Raw genomic sequence first — 24,547 nt, 5'->3', positions numbered from 1 at the left:
ATGGCCTTTATCTACAGGCCGATCTGACTGGATCTGCATCCAATCCATATGTATGTGGTTCTGTCTGGTTTCATTTTCTCTGAAATGGCCTTCCAGAACTTACTGTGGGCTGAATCCACAAAGGCTGTCTGGGGACTGCATGAACCATTTTAAAGTGTCCAAAAAGCTGGTCACAGGGTCTGGTGGCCATTTTGTATGCCCCTTTTTCTGGGCTGCTTTTAAAACAGTCTTTAAAATTAAGGCCTCTTCTGCCAATAGACCCTTATAGGACAATGTTCAATTTTGCTAATCTTACAGTCCCCCCTGATGATACTATAACTTGCTTGAAGTATCATAACTCTGGGTGAGCAAAATTTTCTGACTCTCCACAATCAAACCATCCCCTGTAATTACCTATCTATGATCCCACGACACATGTATTTCCCATTTCAGAAAACCTACAGTGTACATTAAGCATCTATAGATGGCAATACATTGTATTGAAAATCTGATGCATTCATTTCCAGGCATGGAGGGGGGTAGTACCCCTACACCACCTGGTTCATACACATTATCCTTTATTAACAACAACTCACTTAATGAACTTCAATAATAAAAATAAAGTACACACAAAATTGCACATGAACAAACATCAAACATAGAGGAGAGAGGGAAACTTTAACTTTATACATAGCAGCGAAAATCTAAACGGGTGTCTCCTCGTCTACCCGCACATAATGCTCCCTCCATTCTCCTCTGTTCTCATACTTCTGCGAATGTCTGACCTTTTTACAGTGTACAAACAGTAAATAAATCACAATAAAAACCTGACACACGACAAGGATGTGGGAGGCTATCCTAATCCAAGAAGGGACTTCTATATTAGTGAACAGGTCCCACCACTGTGGGGTCACTATATCTAGTACGTCTGCCCCTAATACTAGTGTCTTCTGCTCCAGCGTGTAAAAATGTTTCTGTGAAACGGCAACAGCTTTTATTATCTTGGTGAGGTGTTCAGGGAGAGGGGGAATGATATACCCAAAATGTGCACCGAATCGTTGCAGATCGGTGAAATTTTCTTTAACAGTGATGTGAACAGTGGAAGGTTCAGGAATGGGGACAATTCGCTCTTGGGCCACTTGAACTTCTGCCCTGGGTTTGAAGCAGCAACTGCTGTCACTGACCAGACACCAGCTGTGCTGTCCATGTTGGTAGTGGGGCGCTATAGTGGTGACAGAGTATGTCCCACCTCCTATATATGCCACCTGTGGGGGCACATGGCCTTGTGCCATTGCCTCCATGGTGCAATTTATAGGCTTCGCGCCAGCAGTTCTGAACCCGCACTGTGGTTTTGAATAGGCATTCAAGTGCTGGGGACACAGGATGATGTGTGCTCCCCGGCTCCGGCACCCCGAGAGGTCGGTACCCGTCATTGCATGCTCCCATCGAATGACGTAAGGTGGGACCGCTGTGTAGCGAATGTGTGCACCCCCTTGAATGACTCCAATGTTCTCCACCCTGTATACCGGGGCGGGTTTAGCTGTTTTTCCCATAACCGGCATTCTTACCACTATACCCATAATGGTATGATTAGACCGCCCACAGTCCGCTGGGACTGGGTAGGCCTCTGAAGCTAGTCTGAGCTGGCACGGACTCAATGCATTCTCAAAAGGGTGGAGGGCTGCGAGGTGCTTATTGCTGATCCAGGAGGGGACCAAACCTTGTTTTAAATCCTCCAGATTACTGCGGCCCTCGCCCAGTAACCACGCCCCATACAGCACGCACGCCTCGTTTTGCGCAGCCTGGTCTGATGCATTCCGATCCTCCCTGATGAGAGCATTTACCGTTTTTGCATGTTTCTCCAGCTCAGCTATAATTTCTTTTAAGTGTAGTGCCATGGCCTGGTCCTCATGTAACTCAGAACCCACTACCTTATTCTCGTCCGTCAGTATCTTTCTTAGCCGCCCTTTTAAATCATTGATCTGAGTCTGCAGCTCCACGTCATCCAGAGTGTTGATGACGGAAGTCCCTGTGTTAAAAGCGGTATAATTATCATTTACCGTACCCCTTCTTTGTCTCCCTACCCTGTCCAAGACCTCATGTGGTGTGGTGTACAGTCTGGCTCTGTCGACATCGGCAAAGTCGAACTCATAAAATTGTCTGAACATATTTGTTAACAGGACCTGGTACAATTGCTCCGTTTCCTTGGGGCACCACTCTGGCAATTGCACCTCGGTGAGGTTTAAGATCACGGAGGCCACCGCATAGTGCACCCCTTGGTACAGCACCTGACCTGTGGGCATTAATACCAATCCATTCCCGGGTCCTTTGGTAGTGGTGGGGCACCCTTCCTTGTGGGCTTTGGCTACCGGAATCGTGGGCAGGGGCTTGCGGGGGCGGGTGATGAGCTCAGTGGCATTCACCGGGATCTGAGAGTACGGGACTCCGCACGCCCGTGTGCTGACGTCCCACCTCATCCCTTTTCCAGCATCCTGCCACTGTCTTTGGAAAAAGATGGAGACGCCTGTGGGGCAGCCGTGTTCTGAACCCCACATACAGATGTAAATCCCCTCATGTGGTTCCCACCATTTGTCCCAACAGACACTCAATCCCCCATGAGTCCCCGTAATAGTCAGATGGGTATTGTTACCCAGTCGTTCCCACTCAACCGTGGAGTTCTTCATGGTTTTGCTCAACTTGCCCAACCACCACCATCTGTCCAAAGGAACATGTCCGTAGCATTCTAAACAGATCTCCTTCCCGACAGTGACGCTGACTCTGGGCGCGATGATCCTCACCCTGGGACACATTAGAAAAGTCTCTCTGTATGCGAAACCTGACTGGCTGGAGTATTCTGTAGAGTTCGACCCCAGCCATCCTGGCCACCTCCCTTCGTGGAAATAGGTGGCTGTTTCTTCAACGTCCCATCTTCCCGTCCCATCGGTCGCGATGGGGGCTGTGTCCCCGGAACAGCCATACACGATGGAGTCCTTGGTGTAGCCCTGATAGGCCAGGCTACACCCGATCACCGCGAACGCGATGAAAATCCCCTTCATTATCCTTTTGGTTCCTGTAACAAATTAAACGATACAGCCAGGCTCCCGAGAGATTCTGGCCTAGGTGAAGGCATGATCGGGTCTTTTGACCTCGATCCAAAACAACACACATGCTGGGCAGATTCCAAAACTATTACTTATACACACTATCATCTTAAAAATTACACACCTTAAACTTAACTAAACTTAAACTTAACTTATGTATAATGCCGCCCGTCCCCGGGTGGCTTGCCTAATCCCTGTTTGGACTGCAGCTCACCGCTCCCTGTGGCGGGGCTGCATTGACCTGTAGCTTGGGTCCCTCGCAGCCTTTTGCTGCCAATTGGGGACTGCGTTTTTCCAGGGATTTGCCAAGTCGGTGTTTGCTGGGGTAGGGGGAATCTGGCCAGGTTTTTCTTGGCTGAGGCGTCCGAGACGACCTGCGAGAGGGTGCCTTGGGCGAGGCTCCCTTAGCGAGTGGACCTGTGGTTGGGACTTTAGCCCTCACAGCCCGTGGCTCCTCCACGGCTGCCGGCTTCGGCTCCCTTCCCTCAGGCTCCGCCCCTTTGGGATTTGGGTCTGTGGCAGACAACTTCTCCCTACCTGTCCCTACTGGTGGAGAATCTCCGCCCCCAAGTTCTACCTCCCCTAAGCTTGAGCCGAGGGTGGGACCTCCGTCCTCCGACTCCACCTCCTCCAGAATCGTGTCAGGGGCGGGGCCTAGCTGTTCGGGCTCCTCCCCGATGGCGTTCGGATCAGGGGGAGGGCCTTGGTCTTCGGGCTCCTCCTCGTCCGAGTCCTAGGCCAATGAGGAAACCTCCCAGGTGGGCGGGACGGCTTCTCCCTTCAAGCAGGCTGCGGTTCCAGCCTGTGTGGTCTGTGACTTATTGCACGCCTCAGGCTGAGGATCTTTACCCTCAGACCTGGCCTCGGTTGTTGGCTCTTTTGCACCCGGCTTAAACAGTTTGCACTGATTGATGTGAAACCATTTAGTGCGTCGGGGCAACTTCACTATGCTGGTGGCGGGGACCGGTGGGTCTTGCACCGACTCCCGTCTAGCCTTGTCTATGGCTCTCTCTCCAGCGCAGATGGTCAGACCCAGGAATTTTACCTTCTGCTGGCCGATCCGTGCTTTCTTTGGGTTTACCTTGAAACCCTTTCTGCCTAACAGCTCCAATAGCTCGGCCAATAGCGGGCCGTGCTCCTCTCTGGAATCTGTGAACAGGAGCAGGTTGTCCACACACTGCACTAGCTGATTGGGCTGGCTGAACTCCTTTAAGCTCCCTGCCATGCATTGATGGAAAATGCTGGGGCTGTTATGGAAACCCTGTGGCAAGCAGTTCCAAGTGTACTGTTGCCCTTTAAAAGTAAAGGCAAACTTGTACTGATCCTCCCTCCTTAAAGGGATGGACCAAAACCCGTTGGAAATATCCAGCACCGTGAACGTGGTCGCGGATGCTGGAATACTCCCTATTAGGTCGGCAACTGCTGCTACCGTTGGCGCGCAGGCTGGGATGTTGCTATTGAGGACTCTGTAGTCCACCGTGGCTCTCCAAGAATCGTCTGGCTTCTTCACCAGCCCCAAAGGAGAGTTTACATGGGTGACTATCGGTCTCAACACGCCCTGCTGCACCAGTGAAGACATTGCTGTCTCCATGTCGGGCTCTGCTTCCCTGGGGAAGTTGTACTGTTTTTGGGGTCGGGCCATGGGGTCCCCGTCTACTCTGACCTAAAACCCGGTGACCCTCCCGCAATCGTGTTTGTGAGTGGCAAATGTAGTCAGGTGGTCTGACACGAATGCCTGCAGATCTTGTGGGATACTGGCGACCATGAGCTCGAGGTCATAGCCCTCTTTTGGCTTCACGGTGTACAGGGTCCCCTTTTCTCCCTTCCCTGGGATGATGACTACCTCGCCCTTCTTACCCCTACCTGCTCCCCAAAGACAATGATTTCTTAGATCCACAAGGATCCCGTGTTCTACCAAGAAATCGGACCCAAGGATCCCCTTTCCACCCCCCACCTCCCACTTCATCAGTATGCACTTCCACTTGGTGTGCAGTGGTCCTAAATGAATGGAGAGGGGAATGGAAAATGCGCCAGCCTGTTCTTTGCCTGTGAAGCCCGACAGAGTATAGGGAACCCCGGTGGACAGAGGTGAGGTGGTAGGGTTATCTGTGTGGATCACGGTGCACAATGCCCCCGTATCCAACAGATATGCTCCCTTCTCCCGCTCTACCTCCATCTCCACGAGGGGTTGCCTCCATACATCATATCGCAGCTCGCACAGGTAGACGGGCTGCACCGGCTCTAGTCATTTGGGTGCAGCGGTCGTGGCTGCGGGAACGACAGGACCAGTGGTGGCTGCTATTTTCCCCTGCGAGATCATAAGAGACCGCATTGTCTCTATAATTGACTCTATCGCAGCAGGATCCATAGATGCACCGGTTCCTCTTTCAGGGGCAGGGGCTGCGTCTTGGACCTGGACTTGTGCTGGGGCGGCGGTCTGGGCTTGGGCTTGGGCTACGGGAGCTTTTCCCTTATTATCCTTCCATGGATTTTTACAGTCCCTGCGCCAATGTCCATCCTTCCCACACCTATAACAATTGAGCTTGGCTTGGGCAGGGCGATTCCCCTCCTGACGCCACTCCTTCTTGCTTGGGGCTGTGGGTTTTGCCTCATGCACTTTTCCCTTAGAGGGAGGTGTCTCCTGACTTCTACAATTCTTGTAAGCAATGTTAAGCTGTCGGAGCACGGTCTCTTCCATGATACCGGGACCTTGGGGGTCAAACTAAGATTTGGCTAGGGCCTGTATCTGGGGCAAGCTGTTAGCAACCAGACAACGGAGCCAATGAACCCGCTGTTCGGCGTTCATTGCGGCCCGTTCCGGCATGCCCGGACAACTGCACCGATACACTGGCCACAGCCTTTCTGCGAAAACCCGCGGGGGTTCTCCAGTTAGCTGCACAGTCCCTTCCACAGGGAGGAAAGGATTACCGTCGTCCACTCCCAGAACCTCCAAGGCCTCGTCTCTGAGTTCCACATACCCTGTCCGTCCCTTCTTACTCCCGTCTGAGAGGCACTGAAGGATCGTGCTATCCAGGGAGAAGAGCAGCATCTTTGCCTGTTCAAGATCATCACAATCATTGATGGCGGCTGTTTCCTCTACCTCCCTGAAATGGACTGAGGGATCTCCCTTCTTGGAGAGTTTTGGGAGGTGGCTTATCATCGCTCTGAGTTGTTGGGCACCGTGGGGCACCACGAGCAGGTTCATGTGGGGTCCGTCCGCGCTATTTGCGGTGGTGGGACCGAACCTCTGGTGCTGAGTAGGACACATTGGTGCCGGCTCCGGCTTTACTACCAGGGGTTGTTCCTCCTCCTGCTCCACCTCGGCTACCCTTTCTTTCACCACCCCCCCTTCGGGCCAAGCCTCACTATAGCTCGGTGGCGCTGAGGGTTCAGTGGCTGGTGCCACAACTACTTCACAAGGAATCGGATTTTTGGATTCCTGTAAAGTCTATGTGACTTGCTTTTGGGCTTATGAGGCATGCCATGCCTTTTGCCTTAACCAAGGCCGTTGTTAGGTCTTCTATGGTCTTTAGGCAGGGGCCATGGTCTGCGCTCTCAAACCCGTGCTCAAGGGACAGTTTGTAAGCTGCCTTGACCTCCACTACTCTCTCCTCCTGCACTCTTAGCTGTTGTGCGAGGTGGGTGTTTTTCTCCCGTATTCTCGCTTCATGGATCTTTGCCTCAGTAACCTGGCATTCCAGGTACTCTATTCTAGCCTGGTGTTGGCTAGCTACAACTTGGCATTCCTGATTCAGCGCGTGAAGCGCTGTGATGAGTTTTTCCCCACCCATGGCCTTTTCCTCTATTTCTGCTGCCTGGGTTGTGATCTTGGCTGCCTGTGCTGCAACGACTCTGTCCAAAATCTGGACTTGTTTCTTGTAACACATCAGCCACACTGCCTTTTCCACTGACTTTTATATTCTTTGCTCTCTGTCCACCTGATGGCTGCGTCTACCGGACGCCCATCCAGTAAGAGATTGGAAATCCACTGCTTAGTGAGATTTACCTTGCCAAAAACATAATCCGCTATCCTCTCATCCATAACATTTCGACCATTCAAACCTGGGTCTAATACATTGCAATCCTGCTGCCAGTGTCCTGCCGTGGTCGCCATTTTCTGTAAGGGGTTTTAGATCGCAGAGGTTTCTCTCTCTAGAGGCCTCTCTCTCTTGCACAGTAAAACCTTGAGTGGTTCGACCCACTCGCCCCTTAGGTTCTAGACACTGGACTTTGAGGCAGGAACTACAATGTAGAGAATACTCTATAGGCCAGGTTTAATGGAAAGGAAATGAAACTTTATTGCATAAAGGAACAAATCAAACTGCAAACCAATAAGGTACATGGGAGGGAAAAACAAATCATAATACAGTACTGGTTAAGATACATACAGGCATATTATACTTTACAAAATTCATCATGAAATAGGGAAACACACGGAACATCAAGGGATAACAACTCATTGTTAAAATTACCCCTTAAATGCCCACCCCCTAAGCCTAGCTAGATCAGATTATGAGTGGCCAGAAACATGCTCACCAATCCAGTTAGGAACTGCAAGATTTTGAAAGGTCTGCGTTTTGATCCTCTCAGGCGTCCTGTCTCCACGTGGTCGTTGGGCTGTAGGAGCAGCGGGCTGCTCAAGCTGATGGCTCCTCTACTTCAGCAAGACGGGCGGACCCTCAATTCGTTCACAGCTCGTTTTTTTCTGTGCTCCGACACCCGATGTTGCAGGATGTTTCGTCCTCTCTTCTTCTCCTCAACTTTCTCCTCGTTTTGGCAGCGGCCCGGGGTTTTTGGTCGATGATCTCCCGACGAATACCCCGGAGGCTGAATGCAGACTTGAACCACCTTCTAGACTCGGGAATGGCCGAGGTGTTCCCGCTACTGATTCTCTCTCTGGCTACGAGCCTTAAGCGTGCTCATCTTCCAGAAGCACCTACAAGCTTCCTCATGAATCTCCGATGGATTCCCTGTGTCATCGGCTGTCTGGGCGCTCTTTTCTGTCTTTCCCCGGGATCCCCAATTATACTTCTCAATCGAGGTCCTTATCTCCCGCCATATCAAGGTTAGTCTTTGTTTAATTTTTGGCGGCTGGTATCACAATGGGGTAGTTATTATATTTAAACTGCTTTCGGGATGGCCGGTGATGGCCATCTCTGGTCTGGAATGACCTTGTATTGTTTTGAATGTCTTCTTGATGTCTTTAATGGGTCTTTGATGCTCCCCCTATGAATATAAAACAGTTTCCCTTCGTCTGGGTAAACATATAGATGGCCTTTATCTACAGGCCGATCTGACTGGATGTGCATCCAATCCATAAGTATGTGGTTCTGTCTGGTTTCGTTTTCTCCGAAACGGCCTTCCAGAACTTACTGTGGGCTGAATCCACAAAGGCTGTCTGGGGACTGCATGAACCATTTTAAAGTGTCCAAAAAGCTGGTCACGGGGTCTGGCAGCCATTTTGTATGCCCCTTTTTCTGGGCTGCTTTTAAAACAGTCTTTTAAAATCAAGGCCTCTTCTGCCACGGGACCCTTATCTGACAACATTAATTTTGCCAATGTTACACATATTGGCCCAGAACTTGGTGTTGGGGGCTTGCCGCGCGTGCAAGCCCCCGATGTGCACTTACTTGGCGCACCGACATCTGAAACCTGGCCCGCAGTGGATTTCCTGTCAGTGGCCCAGTCCTGCTGTCGGCGCACTGTGCTAACCTGACCCAACGGCGTAGTTAGTGCGATGTGCCGGCTGGGATCAGGTGAGCACTGTGCAGCCAATCAGGGGAGGGGAAACTTCATTCATAAGTTTGAGAGTAAGAACTGTCAAACTCATGAAAAGTACTGCACCCCAAAACACTACTTAAACTTTAAATAAAATTTTAAAAACATCCCAATCATTAAATTAAGTATAAATAATTTAAAAAAATAATTTAAACAATAATTTTTTTTTTTGAATTTTTTTTTTTAATAAAAAGGGTCTAAAACTAAACTTACCTTATTGTAGATTCTTTAAAATATTAAACCTGTGGAATTTTTTTTCTAAATTGCACTAAAACACCACTTACCTGTAAAAATAAATACTTACGTGTGCTTTTTACAAGCGTAAAGACCAGAGGCTTTTACACATGCGCAAATCCCCCAAAACAGAGGAAATCCAAGACGCACGCACTGCCCCCTACAGCGCACGCGCTAGCCTCTTCACCTCTTGGGTTAGAGGAGAGGAAATGCCGGTTTTCAGCGCATGCGCTGTGCATGCTGAAAACCGGCATTTCCTCCGGCCAGACGCGTGAGTACCCCTTCCGTACTCAAGCGTTTAGGGAGGAATTACTGCCCCATTACGATCACTCCGACCCAAGGGGCCTCATACAGCAAGATTGCTAATTAATCCTTTCTCGTTACATAATACCCAGTCTAAGATGGCCTGATCTCTGGTTGGTTCCTCGACATATTGGTCCAGGAAACCATCCCGTAAACACTCCAGGAATTCCTCCTCCACAGTATTGTTACTAATTTGGTTAGCCCAATCTATATGTAGATTAAAGTCACCCATGATGACTACTGTGCCTTTATTGCACGCTTCTTTAATTTCCCTTTTAATGCCACCCCCAACCTCCGCCTTACTGTTTGGAGGTCTATATACCACTCCCACTAACGTTTTATGCCCCTTGATATTTCTCAATTCTACCCATACAGATTCCACATCATCAGAGCTAATATCCTTCCTTACAATTGTGTTAATCCCTTCTTTAACCAGTAATGCTACCCCACCTCCCTTTCCTTTTTGCCTATCTTTCCTGAATATCGAATATCCCTGGATGTTGAGTTCCCAGCCTTGGCCATCCTTGAGCCACATTTCCGTAATCCCAGCCAAATCATATTCATTTACCTCTATTTGCGCAGCCAATTCATCCACGTTATTACGAATGCTCCTTGCATTAAGACATAAAGCCTTCAGGCTTATTTTTTTTAATGCTCTTAGGCCTATTAGAATTATTATTTACTGTGGCCATGTTTGATTTAAACCGTTGATTTCTCTGACTGCCACTTTTGTTTTTCTCCTTCCTTTCTTTTGCTTTTATCCTTGTTTCCCTTTCCTCTGTCCCCCTGCTCAGGTTCCCAACCCTCTGCCATCTTAGTTTAAACCCTCCCCAGAGCACTAGCAAACACTTCCCTTAGGACATTGGTTCCAGCCCTGCCCAGGTGCAAACCGTCCACTTTCAACTGGTCCCACCTCCCCCAGAACCGGTTCCAATGTCCCAGGAACTTGAATCCCTCCCCGTTGCACCATTCCTCTAGCCACGTATTCATCTGAAATATCCTTCTATTTCTACTCTGACTAGCACGTGGCACTGGTAGCAATCCTGAGATTACTACCTTTGAGGTCCTATTTTTTAATTTACCTCCTAACTCCCTATATTCAGCTTTTAGGACCTCATCCCGGTTTTTACCTATATCGTTGGTACCTATATGCACCACGACAACTGGCTGTTCACCCTCCCCTTCCAAAATTTTCTGCAGCCGCTCTGAGACATCCTTGACCCTTGCACCAGGGAGGCATCACACCATCCTGGTGTCTCGTTTGCGGCCGCAGAAATGCCTATCTATTCCTCTTACAATAGAATCCCCTATTACTATAGCTCTACCCCTCTTTTTCCTGCTGTCCTGTCTAGCAGAGCCACCCCTGGTGCCAGGAAGTTGGCTGCTGCTGCCTTCCTCTGATAAGCCATCCCCCCCAACAGTACTCAAAGTGGTGTATCTGTTTGAGAGGGGGATGTCCACAGGGGACCCCTGCACTACCTGCCTGTGCCTAGTACACTGCCGTTGGTCACCCCTTCCCTTTCTGCCTGTCGAACCTCTATCTGCGGTGTGTACAACTCCCTAAACGTGCTATCCACGACGTCCTCAGCATCGTGAAAGCTCCAGTATGCATCCAATCGCAGCTCCAGCGCCGCAATGCGGTCTGTCAGTAGCTGCAGCTGGATACACTTCCTTCACACGTAGTTGTCAGGGACACAGGAAGTGTCCCTGAGTTCCCACATAGCGCAGGAGGAGCATACCACGTGGCTGGGCTGTCCTGCCATGACTTACCCTTTAATTAATTGAAATTAAATTAAATCAAATCAATCCCACCAATTACACTACAGTTAAATGGTTTACCAACAGTCCCTGCTACACCAGAGAGACCTTAGTAACTATAAACCACAGAGTTAAAGTTTAAAAAGAGAGAAATACTCACCAACCAATCACTTACCTGCTTTCTGGTGACATCACACTTCGATTACTTTTTACTTCTCTCCCTCCCTCTGAGCTCGGAGATTGGAGATTAGTAAGCCTACCTGGTCTCGGAGCCGCTTTTTAAACTGCCGCCGCTCAGCCGCCTCGTTCCCTCGCAGGTCCGCCTGCCTGCCGCCACTGTTCTGAGCCTACCTGGTCTTGGAGCCGCTTTTAAACCACCGCCTCAGTCACCTCATTCCCTCGCAGGTCCGCCTGCCTGCCGCCGCTGCTCTGAGGCTTACCTGGCCTTGGAGCCGCTTTTTAAACTGCCGCCGCTCAGCCGCCTCGTTCCCTCGCAGGTCCGCCTGCCTGCCGTCGCTGCTCTAAATATCTAAATATTTGAATACCTTCTAGTGAGATATGTATTATTAAATGCATTAGTGCATGATGCAAACAATGTGTAAAAAGATATTAGGAAAATTATATAGGTTAATGCCAATTTCTTTCCTGAACTCGCTTAACTCAAAATACTGATATTTTCTTCTATTAATGGACAAACTGTATTTGCATAAAATTGACCAATTCCACTCCCACCCCTTTGCTTTACCAATGACAGGTGGGTTCAATAGTGGAGAGTGCACTTGATGAAATTCCAAAGTATCTATGAAAAGCCTTGTGGCCAGTTTCAGAATAACATTGATGGAGACCTGGGAGCTCATGGCCTGGATGGTTTATGGTGTGAAGACACACGTATATACTGGATGACAGTAATTTAAAGTCTCCCAGACAAACAATGACAACAACTTGCAATTAAAAAAAAAACAACAACTTGCATTTATATAGTACCTTTAACATTGAAAAATATCCCAAGGCACTTCACAGAGGCATAATCAAAAAAACGAACACTGAGCCAAAGAAGGAAATATTCGGAGTGTTGTCCAAAAGTTTGGTTAAAGAGGTGGGTTTTAAGGAGGGCCTTAAAGAAGGACTGGGGTTGTAAGACTGGAGAAGATTGCAGGGATAGGGAGGGGCGGGGCAAGGCCATGAAGGAATTTAAGCATAAGGATGAAAATGTTCAATTTGAAGCATTGAGGAAGTGGAGTCAATGTATGTCAGTGAGGGCAGGGGTGATAGGTGAGCGGGACCTAGTGCAGGATAGGATATGGGTAGCAGAGTTTTGGATCAGCTGAAGTGTACGGAGGGTGGAAAATGTGAGGCCAGCCAGGAGTGTATTGAAACAGTTGAGTATGGAGGTGACAAAGCATATGTGATGGTGTCATCAGCAGTGCTTCAAACATGGCTATATCTGTAAACCAGATTGGCCCCAAAGTTCATTGGGCTGGAGCAGACTGCTGGCCAGACAAAGTGGGTCACCAATGGGGCAAGGCCTCACTCCACCATAGTTAAGGCAGTGGAGTGGGATCATTGGTTTTGGGCCCAGTGTATCTAATAATAAGTAATAAGAATGCAAGTTAGCAACCAGCAGTTTGCCTTCCATCAATCTCTCTCTGTCTCTCCAGCCTTTTGACTTTTGCTTTATATTCCCAACTTATCCCTTCCCTTCCCTAGGGTTAAAAGGAGCCATAACTTCCCCATCCTATACCTCAGTCCCTCAGGATTGTTACAATAGCATGAAGAGAACAGCATGGAACATTGGTGGAAATATATCTTAAAAACAAATCCCCTGTACAACAAAGATAAAAGAAAAGACAAGCATTATTCCAGCTATGATTTATTTGTTTAGACTTCAATGAAAAAGAAAGACTTGCATTTATAGAGCACCTTTCACGACCTCAGGATGTCCCAAAGCACTTTACAGCCAATGAAGTACTTTTGAAGCGTAGTCACTGTTGTAATGTAGAAAACGCGACAGCCAATTTGCGCACAGCAAGCTCCCACAAACAGCAATGTGATAATGACCAGATAATCTGTTTGTGATGTTAATTGAGTGATAAATATTGGCCAGGACTCTGGGGATAACTCCGCTGCTCTTCCTCAAAATAGTGTCATGGGATATTTTACGTCCACCTGAGATGGCAAACAGGGCCTCGGTTTAACATTTCATCTGAAAGACGGTACCTCTGACAGTGCAGCACTCCCTCAGCACTGCACTGGAGTGTCAGATTTCTGTGTTCACGTTTCTGGAGTGGGATTTGAACCCATAACCTTGTGACTCAGAGGCAAGAGTGCTACCAACTGACCATGTGCTACAAACGACCATGCCAGCTTATGGTATGTGGTTTATGGTTGTGTTAGGTCACTCGATAACTCTTCTACCTCAGTGAACACCTAAGCCCCAATAATTCATTAGCATTGAAGTTAGATTGATGATGATGAATAGTGTTTTACAGCGATCAATAGCAAAGCAATATCAAAATTACTTTTTCCTGATAACATTTCAAGCATAAGAGGTACTATAAACTATGCGCACTTGTTTCATGCCAACTGATATTATTTTTTTCTTTCAAGCCACATCATCAGAATTAGAAAGTTGACAACATTATTAAGAAATATTGGACATAGAATTATAGAAATTACAGGACAGCCATTCAGTTCATTGTGCCAATGCAGGTGCTGGTTCTTCAACTGGAGCTGCTTACTCTAATCCAGGGGTGGGCAATTATTTCGGCTGGAGGGCCACTTAAAAAGTTTTGTTGAGCTGTTGAGGGCCGCACAACAATGTTCGCGTTAAGTCTTGCGATCGCATAGCAGTCTGGAGGTCCCACGCAGGCCACTCAGCAGCTTTTAAATTAATAACTGTGCAATTAGTACAGTAATGAGCACAATTAAATTGCTCACCAATTGCCTAATGAGCAGAGGGTGTTAAGTTAGTTAATAAATCTGTTAACTAATTTACTAATTATCAGTTTGTATAAATAATCAGTGTTAAATAAATAAATACATCTATCTATCCAATCTTCTTCTTAGGCAGTCCCTCGGAACCGAGGATGACTTGCTTCCACATTAAAAATGAGTTCGCAGGTGACTGATGAGTCCAATGCGGGACCTACAGTCTCTGTCACAGGTGGGGCAGATAGTGGTTGAAGGTGCGGGTGGGTGGGGTGCTTGGGTTGACGTGCGCTCCTTGTGCTGCCTGAGCTTGGCTTCCGCTTGCTCCCGGCGAAGAGACTCGAGGTGTTCGGTGCCTTCCCGGATGCTTCTCCTCCACTTTGTGCGCTGTTGGGCCAGGGATTCCCAGGTGTCGATGTGGATGTTACACTTTTCAAGGAGGCTTTGAGGGTGTCCTTGAAGCATTTCCTCTGCCCACCTGGGGCTCTCTTGCCGTGCCGGAGCTCCGAGTAGAGCGCTTGTTTTGGGAGCCTCGTATCGGGCATGCAGACAATGTGACCCGTCCATCGGAGCTGATTGAGCGTGGTCAAAGCTTCGATGCTGGGGATGTTGGCCTGAGCAAGAACACCGACGTTGGTGCGCCTATCCTGCCAATGGATTTGCAGGATCTTGCGGAGGCAGCATTGGTGGTACCTCTCCAGTGCTTTGAGGTGCCTGCTGTACATGGTCCATGTCTCTGAGGCATACAGCTGGGCGGCTATCACTGCTGCTCTGTAGACCATGAGCTTAGTGCCGGGTTTGAGGTCCTGGTCTTCAAACACTCTCTTCCTCAGGTGACCGAAGGCTGCACTGGCACACTGAAGGCGGTATTGGACTTCGTCGTTGACGTCTGTCCTTGTTGACAGTAGGCTCCCGAGGTATGGAAAGTGGTCCACGTTGTCCAAGGCCTTGTCATGGATTTTGATAATCGGGGGGCAGTACTGTGTGGCAGGGGCAGGTTGGTAGAGGACCTTTGTCTTACAGATATTTAATGTAAGGCCCATGCTCTTGTACGCTTCGGTGAAGGTGTTGACGATGGTTTGGAGTTCGATCTCCGAGTGAGCGCAAACGCAAGCGTCGTCTGCATACTGTAATTCGTCGACAGAGGATGGGACAACCTTGGATCTGGACTGGAGGCGACGGAGGTTGAACAGTTTCCCGTTTGTTCTGTAAATTAGCTCCACTCCAGTGGGGAGCTTACTGAGGGTGAGATGGAGCATTGCAGCAAGGAAGATCGAGAAGAGCGTTGGTGCGATGACACAGCCTTGTTTGACACTGGTTCGTATGTGAATTAGGTCTGTGGTGGAACCATTGGTCAGGATCATGGCTTACATCTATCCAATATGACATCAAGAAATCAACTCAGCACCCTTATGCATCCCCTTAGTGACTGTCTTGTGTGTGCCTTTGCCTATCCTACTAATGTCATGCAGAGCTACCCCAGTGGCTGCAGCATGGCTGGTGGAAGGCTGCTGACTTTCAGTGGGGGACATGTCCTTACTGGTCGACCTTGAGGAGCTGGTGGCTGGGAGTGTGAAATCAAGTGATGGTGTATCTTCTTCTTCTTTTTCACTCTCCTCTCCCTCATCTTGGTCAACCACTGGCTGGGCAGGCTGCATTTCTTGGGTGTGTGACATGAGGAAGGCACAAGGGTGGAGTTGTGGTGAGGGGAGGGCGGAAAAGCAAGAGGTGCCTGCGCGAAGAATGATAACATATGAGGATACCGGCATCTTTTATCTTTTCAGCCCCATTGCTGGCCAAGGGCTCAGCTATGCCCCGGCCAATAATGGACAGCACCATCTCCTCCAAGGGGGTAAGGTGAAGCTAGAAATGGGAGATGTGCCTTGTGATTGGCACAGATTGTTGGTAGGTGAGTGATGGGGGGTTGCGGAGGAGTCATGCATTGAGAAGTGTGTGAGGCTAGTGAAGAAATTGGTAGGAGAGGGCTTTTGAAGATGCATTCACTGTCCTTGACCAGTGGTCTGAGGTCATGAAGCTTCTTTGGGCACTGGAGCCAGGTGGTGGGGGCGACGCTACTGGCAGTGATGGCCTCGGTGATGTGGTTCCACATCGTTGTTTCTGGAGGGCCTCCTGGCCCCTGTGGACAGAGGATCTCTCTTGCAGTGTTGCCCCCCTGCACAAAGCTGGAGTGCTGTGTGCCAGATCCTGGGTGCCCCTTCCCTGGCTTGGTAAGCCATTTGTGTTAGTGCTGAAGCACTTTTCCCATTTTTTGAGGTTCTGAAGGGAATTCAGCTTTAAGAGCTGAAGACTCCATTTGGGAATTCTTTTTAATGTTAATTTGTTTTTCAGAAGGCAGTTGAGCTGTAAGGGCTGAAAACTGCATATTTTCACATCATTTTTATTTTTATCATTTCTGAAGGCTTTTAAGAAAACGACAATGCATTGCCCTTTTAACATGCTTTGCAAAATCACAGCCCCGCTTTCAGAGGCTGTGTGAAGCTGCAACGCTGCCTGTGGACGCCACATTGGGGCCTGATGCCGGGACAAATGCGACCAGGAGGGCGTTACATGGTGAGTTTAGCGCTGAGCTAATAATCATTATTCCCCAGCGCCAATTTTTCAGTTCTGCTAGCGCCACCATTTTCGGCGGCCGTTAACCCCCGGCTGCGGTGGCACTGGCAGCTTTTGTGGTGGCCACAAATTTCTAGGCCAAAAACCTCCCTCTATGTACCTTATGACTTGTACAAATTCAGCATCGCTTCTTTGCTTTTATACTTAATGCTCCCAACTCTGCAGGCTAATGTGCCCAGCAATTACGGCAGGAAGGCACCCACCGAGAACCTTCATCACTTGCCTCGTGAACTTTCGGGACCAGGGGAAGTACCCTAGTTTGAATCCCGTTGGCGGATGCCCAGTCAACTGAGAGTGCATCTGGGACACAGCAATAAGAATAGACAATCCAGCAAGTGGATCTCTTCCCCGGAAGGCACCTGCAGGTAGTTCCCATGACCACTTTACAAAGAGGACCGCTTTAACATATGAAAAAGAAATTGTTATCTCAATCCTGGCCTGGACCCCCAGGTGGTCCCCACGCTCAGTGGTGGGCAAGGAGTTCACATGCTCTAACCAGGCAGACCTCCAGTGAGTCAGTGATCATCAACCAGGTTCCTCTGAAGACCATGAATTCCCAACATAAGCAGTCTCTTCCCCTGCCACTGCCCCAGCCTCGCCCTCCCCCAAGTGGCTTTGCTAGAGGTGGCTGAAGGATATCCCAGAAACTTGGGCTCAAAGCCAGAGGTCGTGGTTCACCTAGGCACCAATGACATGAGAAAGAATAGGTTAGAAGTCTTTCAAAAAGGCTTGAAGAGTTAGGTTCTAGACAGGTATTTCAGGATTATTCCTGTGCAATGTACTGGTCAAGTTAGAGAGGAACAGATTAGATACATCAATGTATGGCTAGAAAGATATTGCTGAGGAAAGGTTTCAGATTCTTTGTCCCCACATTCTTTAATATTCCTCTTTTTGAGCAAAGAATTTAAGGATTCTCTGTTTCAAGAATAGAACTTCTCCTGCTTAATCCAAGCCTTCTTGTTTATGTCAGGAAGACAACAACTCAGTATTCTACAAAAGCAAAATAATACGGATGCTGGAAATCTGAAATATAAACAGAAAATGCTGGAAATACTCAGCAGGTCAGGCAGCATCGGTGGAGAGAGAAACAAAGTTAACGGGCTAGATTTTCGGGGAGCCGTCAGGCGGGGTTTCAGGCATGTGGGGGGGGGGGAATCCTGAATTTGGGGGTCCCGACACCATCCCGCCCAAAACTCCACCCCATGTAAGTTTCAGGGGCGGCGGGTACCCATCCCGCACTGGGACCCGCCGAAACCAGGCGGGAAGGGATTAGTGCTAATTAATTGCCTGTTAACAGGTAGTTAACAGGCAGTTTTTAGCCTAATCCCTATTTTGAGGGGTTTCGTGTGGGTTTCCCGACGGCTCCAAACCACGCCAGGGAGAGCAGGCGGGCCGTCGGGTTGAAGGAGTTGGAGGGGTCGTGATGTCGGCGCTCAGGTGAGTGATGGGTGCATGAGTGCAAAGGTAAGTGTGTTTGGTGTGTCTAAAGTGTGTAAAGAACTTTTACTTACCTGTACTTACCTTAACAGCCTTTCTTCCTGTAGCCGTCGGGAGCGCATCACTCAGCCGGAACTTAAAGCTGAATAGCTGCGATCTGTCACAGTCTTCAGCTTTGAGTGCCGGTGTGAGTTCTAACTGAGTCTGTGCAGAATGACTCATGTCAGAACTCAGACTGTCAGTGTTTCACAGCTTCAAACAGCTGTCAAACGCTGATATTTCATCTGTCAAGGACTCTTGACAGATGAAATTTCAGTCTGTGACGTCATCTGTTGCCGGGTGGCCCTTAAAGGTCAATCAAGGGAAAATCACGCAGATTGGCCAGACGTCAAAGTAGGCGGGTCAAAAACCCGAAAGGGGAAGTCCCGCCTTCTTCCCGAAAGGTTCTGCAAAATCTACCCCAACGTTTCAGGTTGGTGACTTTTCGTCAGAACTTAGCATTTTATATAAATTTTTAAAAACTGTGCTGAGTGCCAATAGCTAAATTGTGCATATTGCTTTTTCTGCCTGTGATGCTCTCTCTCTCTCTCAAGCAATGCTCAAGTCTTTTTCTGCTTCCAGGACCCAGCAGGGTCAATTTTATGAGACCCGTGTCCTGAAAGTTATCTCCTGCTGCAATCTGTTGTCATGCTGTTGTATGAACGCATTAAAGCATAGAATCTGGCAGACAGGCTTCTAACTGCGATGTTCTCTTTATTCTGTAAAATGGCCGACTGCCGTTTTCCCGGGTAATTCCCATAATGCAATGCACATTACATTACCGTATTTACTGGTGTCAAACTCACACATTACATTACCGTATTGACTGGTGTCAAACTCGCAATCAATACACGACATCCCTCTTTTCCTTGGAAACAAACTTGCAGTTTACAAACAGTTGCTTACAATAACATTACATAACTTATTTGGCTTATAAACTTTTTACAAACTTGTGTCTTACCACACAACTAAATAATTCCCAGGTTTAAACATTTAACATCACCATGCAGTTCTCGCACAGTTTATGTTGTGACATAATCAGACAGTCTTTGGGGTTTTCTTTTAACCCTTTGAGGTCTGGCTGTATTGGGTATGTCTGACATGTTGGTGTCAGTGGGTATTGCCTGTGTCACAGTGGTATGTGTGTCAGGGTCTACTATACTGTCCTCAGTCCCTTGTGTTTCCTCCTGCTCATGGAGTGTCTCCTTTGGTCCATTGGTTCTGTATTTCTTCACAAACGTAGTGTTTCTCGAGTAGCGTGCTCCGTCTGGAGATTCTACTATTACTTGACTCCCTGTTTTACTCAAAACTTTGTGCGGTGTGGCATTAAAAGGAGTGGTGAACTTGTCCACTTTGTCCTGCCGTACCAGTACCGTGTCGTCAACTTCCACCTCTGAGTATTGTGTTCTCCGCTGTTCATCTGCGTACAGTTTGGACTTGCCTTTTTGTTCTGCGTCCCGGTCACGTACTTCCATGTCTGCGCGCGACTCTGTGATGTCTGGCAGCTTTCCTCTCATTTTCCGTTTAAAGAGCAGCTCTGCCGGGCTTTTTCCTGCCGTGGCATGGTCAATGCTCCTGTACACAGTCATATATTTTCTAAGTTCACGTTTCCAATCTAGTCCTTCTGACTGAGCAACTCTGATTCTCTTCATCAGCGATGCATTCTGACGCTCGACTTCTCCGTTAGCCTGAGCCCATTTTGCTGTCATTTTCAGGTGTTTGATCCCGTTGTTTTCACAGTATTCTTTGAATAATTCAGATCTGAATTGGGGACCATTATCAGATTTGCAGGTGATCGGCAAACCATGACGGCTGAAGATTAACTCTAAACTATCAATAACCTTCTCTGTTGTTGTGGAGGTCATGATGTCGTATTCATAGTAGCGACTATAATAATCAACTACCACAAGAATGGAGTGGTTGGATGGCAAGGGTCCCAGTAAGTCTATAGCTACATCCTGCCAGGGGCCCTCCGGTAATGATGTAGGTCTCAACGGTTCAGGTGGGTTGGGTCTAGCTACTATCTGACAGCCGTGGCATGCTTTACAGTGTTTTTCAGCTGCCTTGTCCATGCCAGGCCACCAAACCTTGGTTCTGAGATGTTGCTTTGTTCCAACTATTCCCAAGTGTCCTTCATGTGCTAACACCAGGGCTCGTGCGTGTAACACTGTGGGTAGCACGATGCGTGTTCCCCGAAGAACTAGGTACCCCACTACGCACAGCTCATTTGCAATTGCTGCATAAGCTTTACAGTTCTCAAAATGTCCGTTTGTGATTGCCTTCCATACCTCAATCAGCTCTGGGTCGGTAGCAGAGGCTTCCTCCACCTCCCTAGTAGTGAGTGCTTTTGGCGTCGCACTCACAGCTACAAATCTCACGTATTCATCTGAGCCATGAGAATGTCTCTCCTGTTTTGCTGTCTCCCCCAGCAATCGTGACAGTGGGTCTGCAATGTTTTGCTTGCCTGGAATGTGCATCACCTTGAAATCGTACGGCTGTAATCTAAGTACCCATCTCTCTATACGGGCACAGGGTTTAGAGTGTGGGTCGTATATCACTTGTAATGGCTTATGGTCAGTTACCAAGTTAAATTTTCAGCCATACACATACGGATGCAGCCTCTCACAAGCCCATACAAGAGCTAAGGCCTCTCTCTCTGTTTGAGAGTATTTCCTCTCACAGTCTGTTAAACTACGACTTACATAGCATATTGGCACCTCTTGTCCCTGTTGGTCCTGAACTAGTACTGCGCCTAAACCTCCAGGACTGGCATCTGCTATCACCTTGGTTGGTGCGTCCTTATCAAAATATGCTAAAGTGCCGGCTCTGGCCAACTCTTCCTTGAGTGCACTGAATGACTGTCTCTGTTGTGATCCAAATTTAAATGGTATGTCTTTTCTCGTCAGGCGGCGCAGTGGCTCTGATAGCATTGCAAACTGCGGGATGAATCTGCTACTGTACCCAACGAGTCCCAAGAAACTCCTCACCTCTGTAGCATTCTCTGGTTCCCGAGCTTCTGCCACCGCTTGCACTCTCTCTGCTGTTGGTCCGATGCCCTTTTCAGACAACAGGATTCCCATGAAAATCAATCGGTCCATGTTGAATTGACACTTCTGAGTTTAGTGTCAGTCCACTTTCCATTAGTCTGGTCATGACAGCGTGCAGGCGTCTGTCGTGTGTTTCCTGGTCATGTGCATGCACGATAATGTCGTCTGAGATATTTTCAACACCCTCTATTCCAGCTAAGGCATTAGCTATCTTGTGCTGATATTGCTCACTAGCTGAAGATACACCGAATATCAGCCTCTTGTACTTGTATACTCCGTTGTGTACTGCAAACATTGTGATTTCTCGTGACTCAGGGGTCAGTTCTAGCTGGTGATAACCCCATTTCAGGTCTAGCTTACTAAACACCGTCGAGCCGTTCATACCTTGGAGTATCTCATCAACGGTGGGGATTGGATATCGTTCCCTCATTATTGCCTGGTTTGCTCGTCTCATGTCTAGGCATAACCTTACATCCTTATCCGCTTTTGGTACAATAACCACAGGATTTACCCATGGGGTAGGACCAGTTACAGGTTCGATAATGTCCATGTCCCTCAATTGTTTTATTTTGGCCTCTACTGCCCCCCTTAAGTTGAATGGTATACGCCTGAGCGGCTGGGCCACAGGCTTCACTTGTGGGTCGATATACAAACTGATCTGTTTTGTGTTCAGCCTACCTACTCCCTGGAACACCTTTGGATACTGCTGTTCTAGTAGCTGTCTTACATCTACCACAGCTGAGACATCTGCGCCTATTTTTAAAACTCCCAGTTTCATGGCTGTCTCCCTTCCTAGCAACGGCTCTCCATGGCCTTTAACCACAATGCACTCCGCCTGCTCAGTTCTCTTACCTATTGTAATCCCACATGTGAATACACCTTTAACTGACAGTGGTCGGCTAGAAGCATAAGATAATAACTTTCTCTCTGTCTTAGGAACATGTGACTGACACTTAATGTGTTCTGACTTTAATCCTTCCCATGTATTCTCATCTATCACATTATTAGTTGCACCCGAATCAATTAACATTCTCAGGTTTACTCCCCCCACACAAAAGGTAAGTCTCTCTATCACGTTATTTCCAGTAACAGCAAATGCACAGTTATTTTGTTCCTCTACATTGTTCACACTGTGTTTCTTTGTACCCTTTATGCGGCATACTTTGGAGAAATGATCCTTTCCCTTGCACTTATGACACATTTGTCCGCGTGCTGGGCATTTCGGATCTCTGCCCATGTGGTCTGTGTGTCCACATCTGTAACATTTCCTTTCGTTCCTATCGCCATTTCCCTTTGGTTTCTCTGTCGAGCTTTTCGCATAATACCCTCTTTTCTGTGTAACATGACGAACAGTATCTGTCTCCGCCTTCTCTGTACATGACATGGCTGACATCTGCTCCTCGATGTTTTCACAATGTGAGGCCAATTGTAACGTGCGGGCGAGCGTTAGACCATGCCCTTCCTCTAGCAATTTCCTCCGCACATAGGCTGACGTGCACCTACTCAGGATAGCGTCTCTTATTTGATTATCCGCATCTCCCCCAAAAGCACAGTCTTTAGCAGCCTGCCGCAAGCGAGTAGCAAATTGTTGCACAGTCTCACCTGTCTTCTGGGACAACTTATGAAAAGTCTGTCTAGCAAAAGCTGCGTTGACCTGGGGCACAAAGTAGTGATTCAAAGCACTAACCGCCGCCGTGTAGTCTGCTGGCTCTCCTGTGTCCGGTAGAGTCGAAAAGATATCCTGGACATCTGGTCCTGCTAGGTGTAGAAGTAGAGCTCTTCTCCTCTGCTTTGTGGCACCTGTAGAGGTATCGTCGATAATGAGTCCTTTGCCGTCGGCATAAAGCTCAAAAGACGTTAACCACCTCGTCCATCTTGGACCCAACGTGGCTGGCTCAGCGAAGCATGCAAAATTTTGAATGCTGGTCTTCTCCATCCTAGCTAACTAAAACTTGGGCAACTACCTATCTAAAATGATTCCGTTCATTATCCTCGTCGCCAATGTTGTATGAACGCATTAAAGCATAGAATCTGGCAGACAGGCTTCTAACTGCGATGTTCTCTTTATTCTGTAAAATGGCCGAATGCCGTTTTCCCAGGTAATTCCCATAATGCAATGCACATTACATTACCGTATTTACTGGTGTCAAACTCGCACATTACATTACTGTATTGACTGGTGTCAAACTCGCAATCAATACACGACACATGCCATCTAACGTATAAAGTAATTATCAGTGCTGCTTTCTTGGTACACTCTTTAAAATGCCCACAACCTGATTTTACAAGGCTGCACTAGGTATCAAATCTTTTTATCTGGCTTTTCATTAATGAAAAGATGTTTTTTTCTTGCAAAGCAACAATGTAATAAACATTCCAAACTAGAAAAGCAGAACTGCTTATGCAGCGACAGAGTTCATCTTACTTTCATCTCTCTCCATTGGGTTTGCTTGCAGTATGAATTACTTTCATCCTTTATACAGCACAGAAGGAGGCCATTCAACCCATTGTGCCTGTGCCGGCTCCTTCGCAGAGCTATCCAATTAATACCACTGCCCTGCTCTATCCCCATAGCCATGTAATTTTTTTCCCTTTATAGTATTTATCTAATTCACTTTTGTAACTTACTATTGAACCTACTTCTATCACCCTTGAGGCAGTAAGTTCCAGATCATAACAGATCAGATCCAGATAATTTTTCGTAAGCTTTTTCCTCCCCTCTTCTCGTCAACTATGTCTTTTCCCATCTACAGCTAGTGTATTCCAAGATTTCCACAATCAATGTTCAATACAACGTAAGACAAAGTCCATAAGGTTTCACAACATGCTCAGGAGGCACACCAAATTGCAACTTACAACACCATGCACCAGCTCAGATACTTGCACTTCGGTGGGACCAGTAAGGCAGATAGTTGGGTTTTCACCTGGTGACTCACACATCACATTCTCAAGCCTACTCCAGCACATCACTCCTCACACCAACTTGCAGGTACGCCCATCCCTCTCTGTCTATGCCCTTCCCCACATCCCCATCTGTCCATCCACCACTGACACTCACCCTCATCCTTATGCAATGTTATGCCTCTCCCTCATAGTCACCCTCTACAAATGCTCTCCATCCATCCATTCAACACATACCATTACTCTCACTCATAAGTCTCTTCTTTCCCTCCATGCAGGAGAAGAGAGCACAGAACACAAGGGAGAGGCAGAGAAATGGAGGTGGTCCTCCAGCCATCACACAGTTAACAAGTGCAGAGGAGCAGGCGCTGAAAATCATTGGAGTCTCAGCGAGCCTGGCCGTCGGGGGTG

The sequence above is a fragment of the Somniosus microcephalus genome, chromosome 7 (genome assembly GCF_052327205.1).
Source record: "Somniosus microcephalus isolate GS21.2 chromosome 7, FLI_Smic_1.0, whole genome shotgun sequence".
NCBI lineage: Eukaryota > Metazoa > Chordata > Chondrichthyes > Squaliformes > Somniosidae > Somniosus > Somniosus microcephalus.
Note: the sequence above shows the minus strand (reverse complement) of the source record.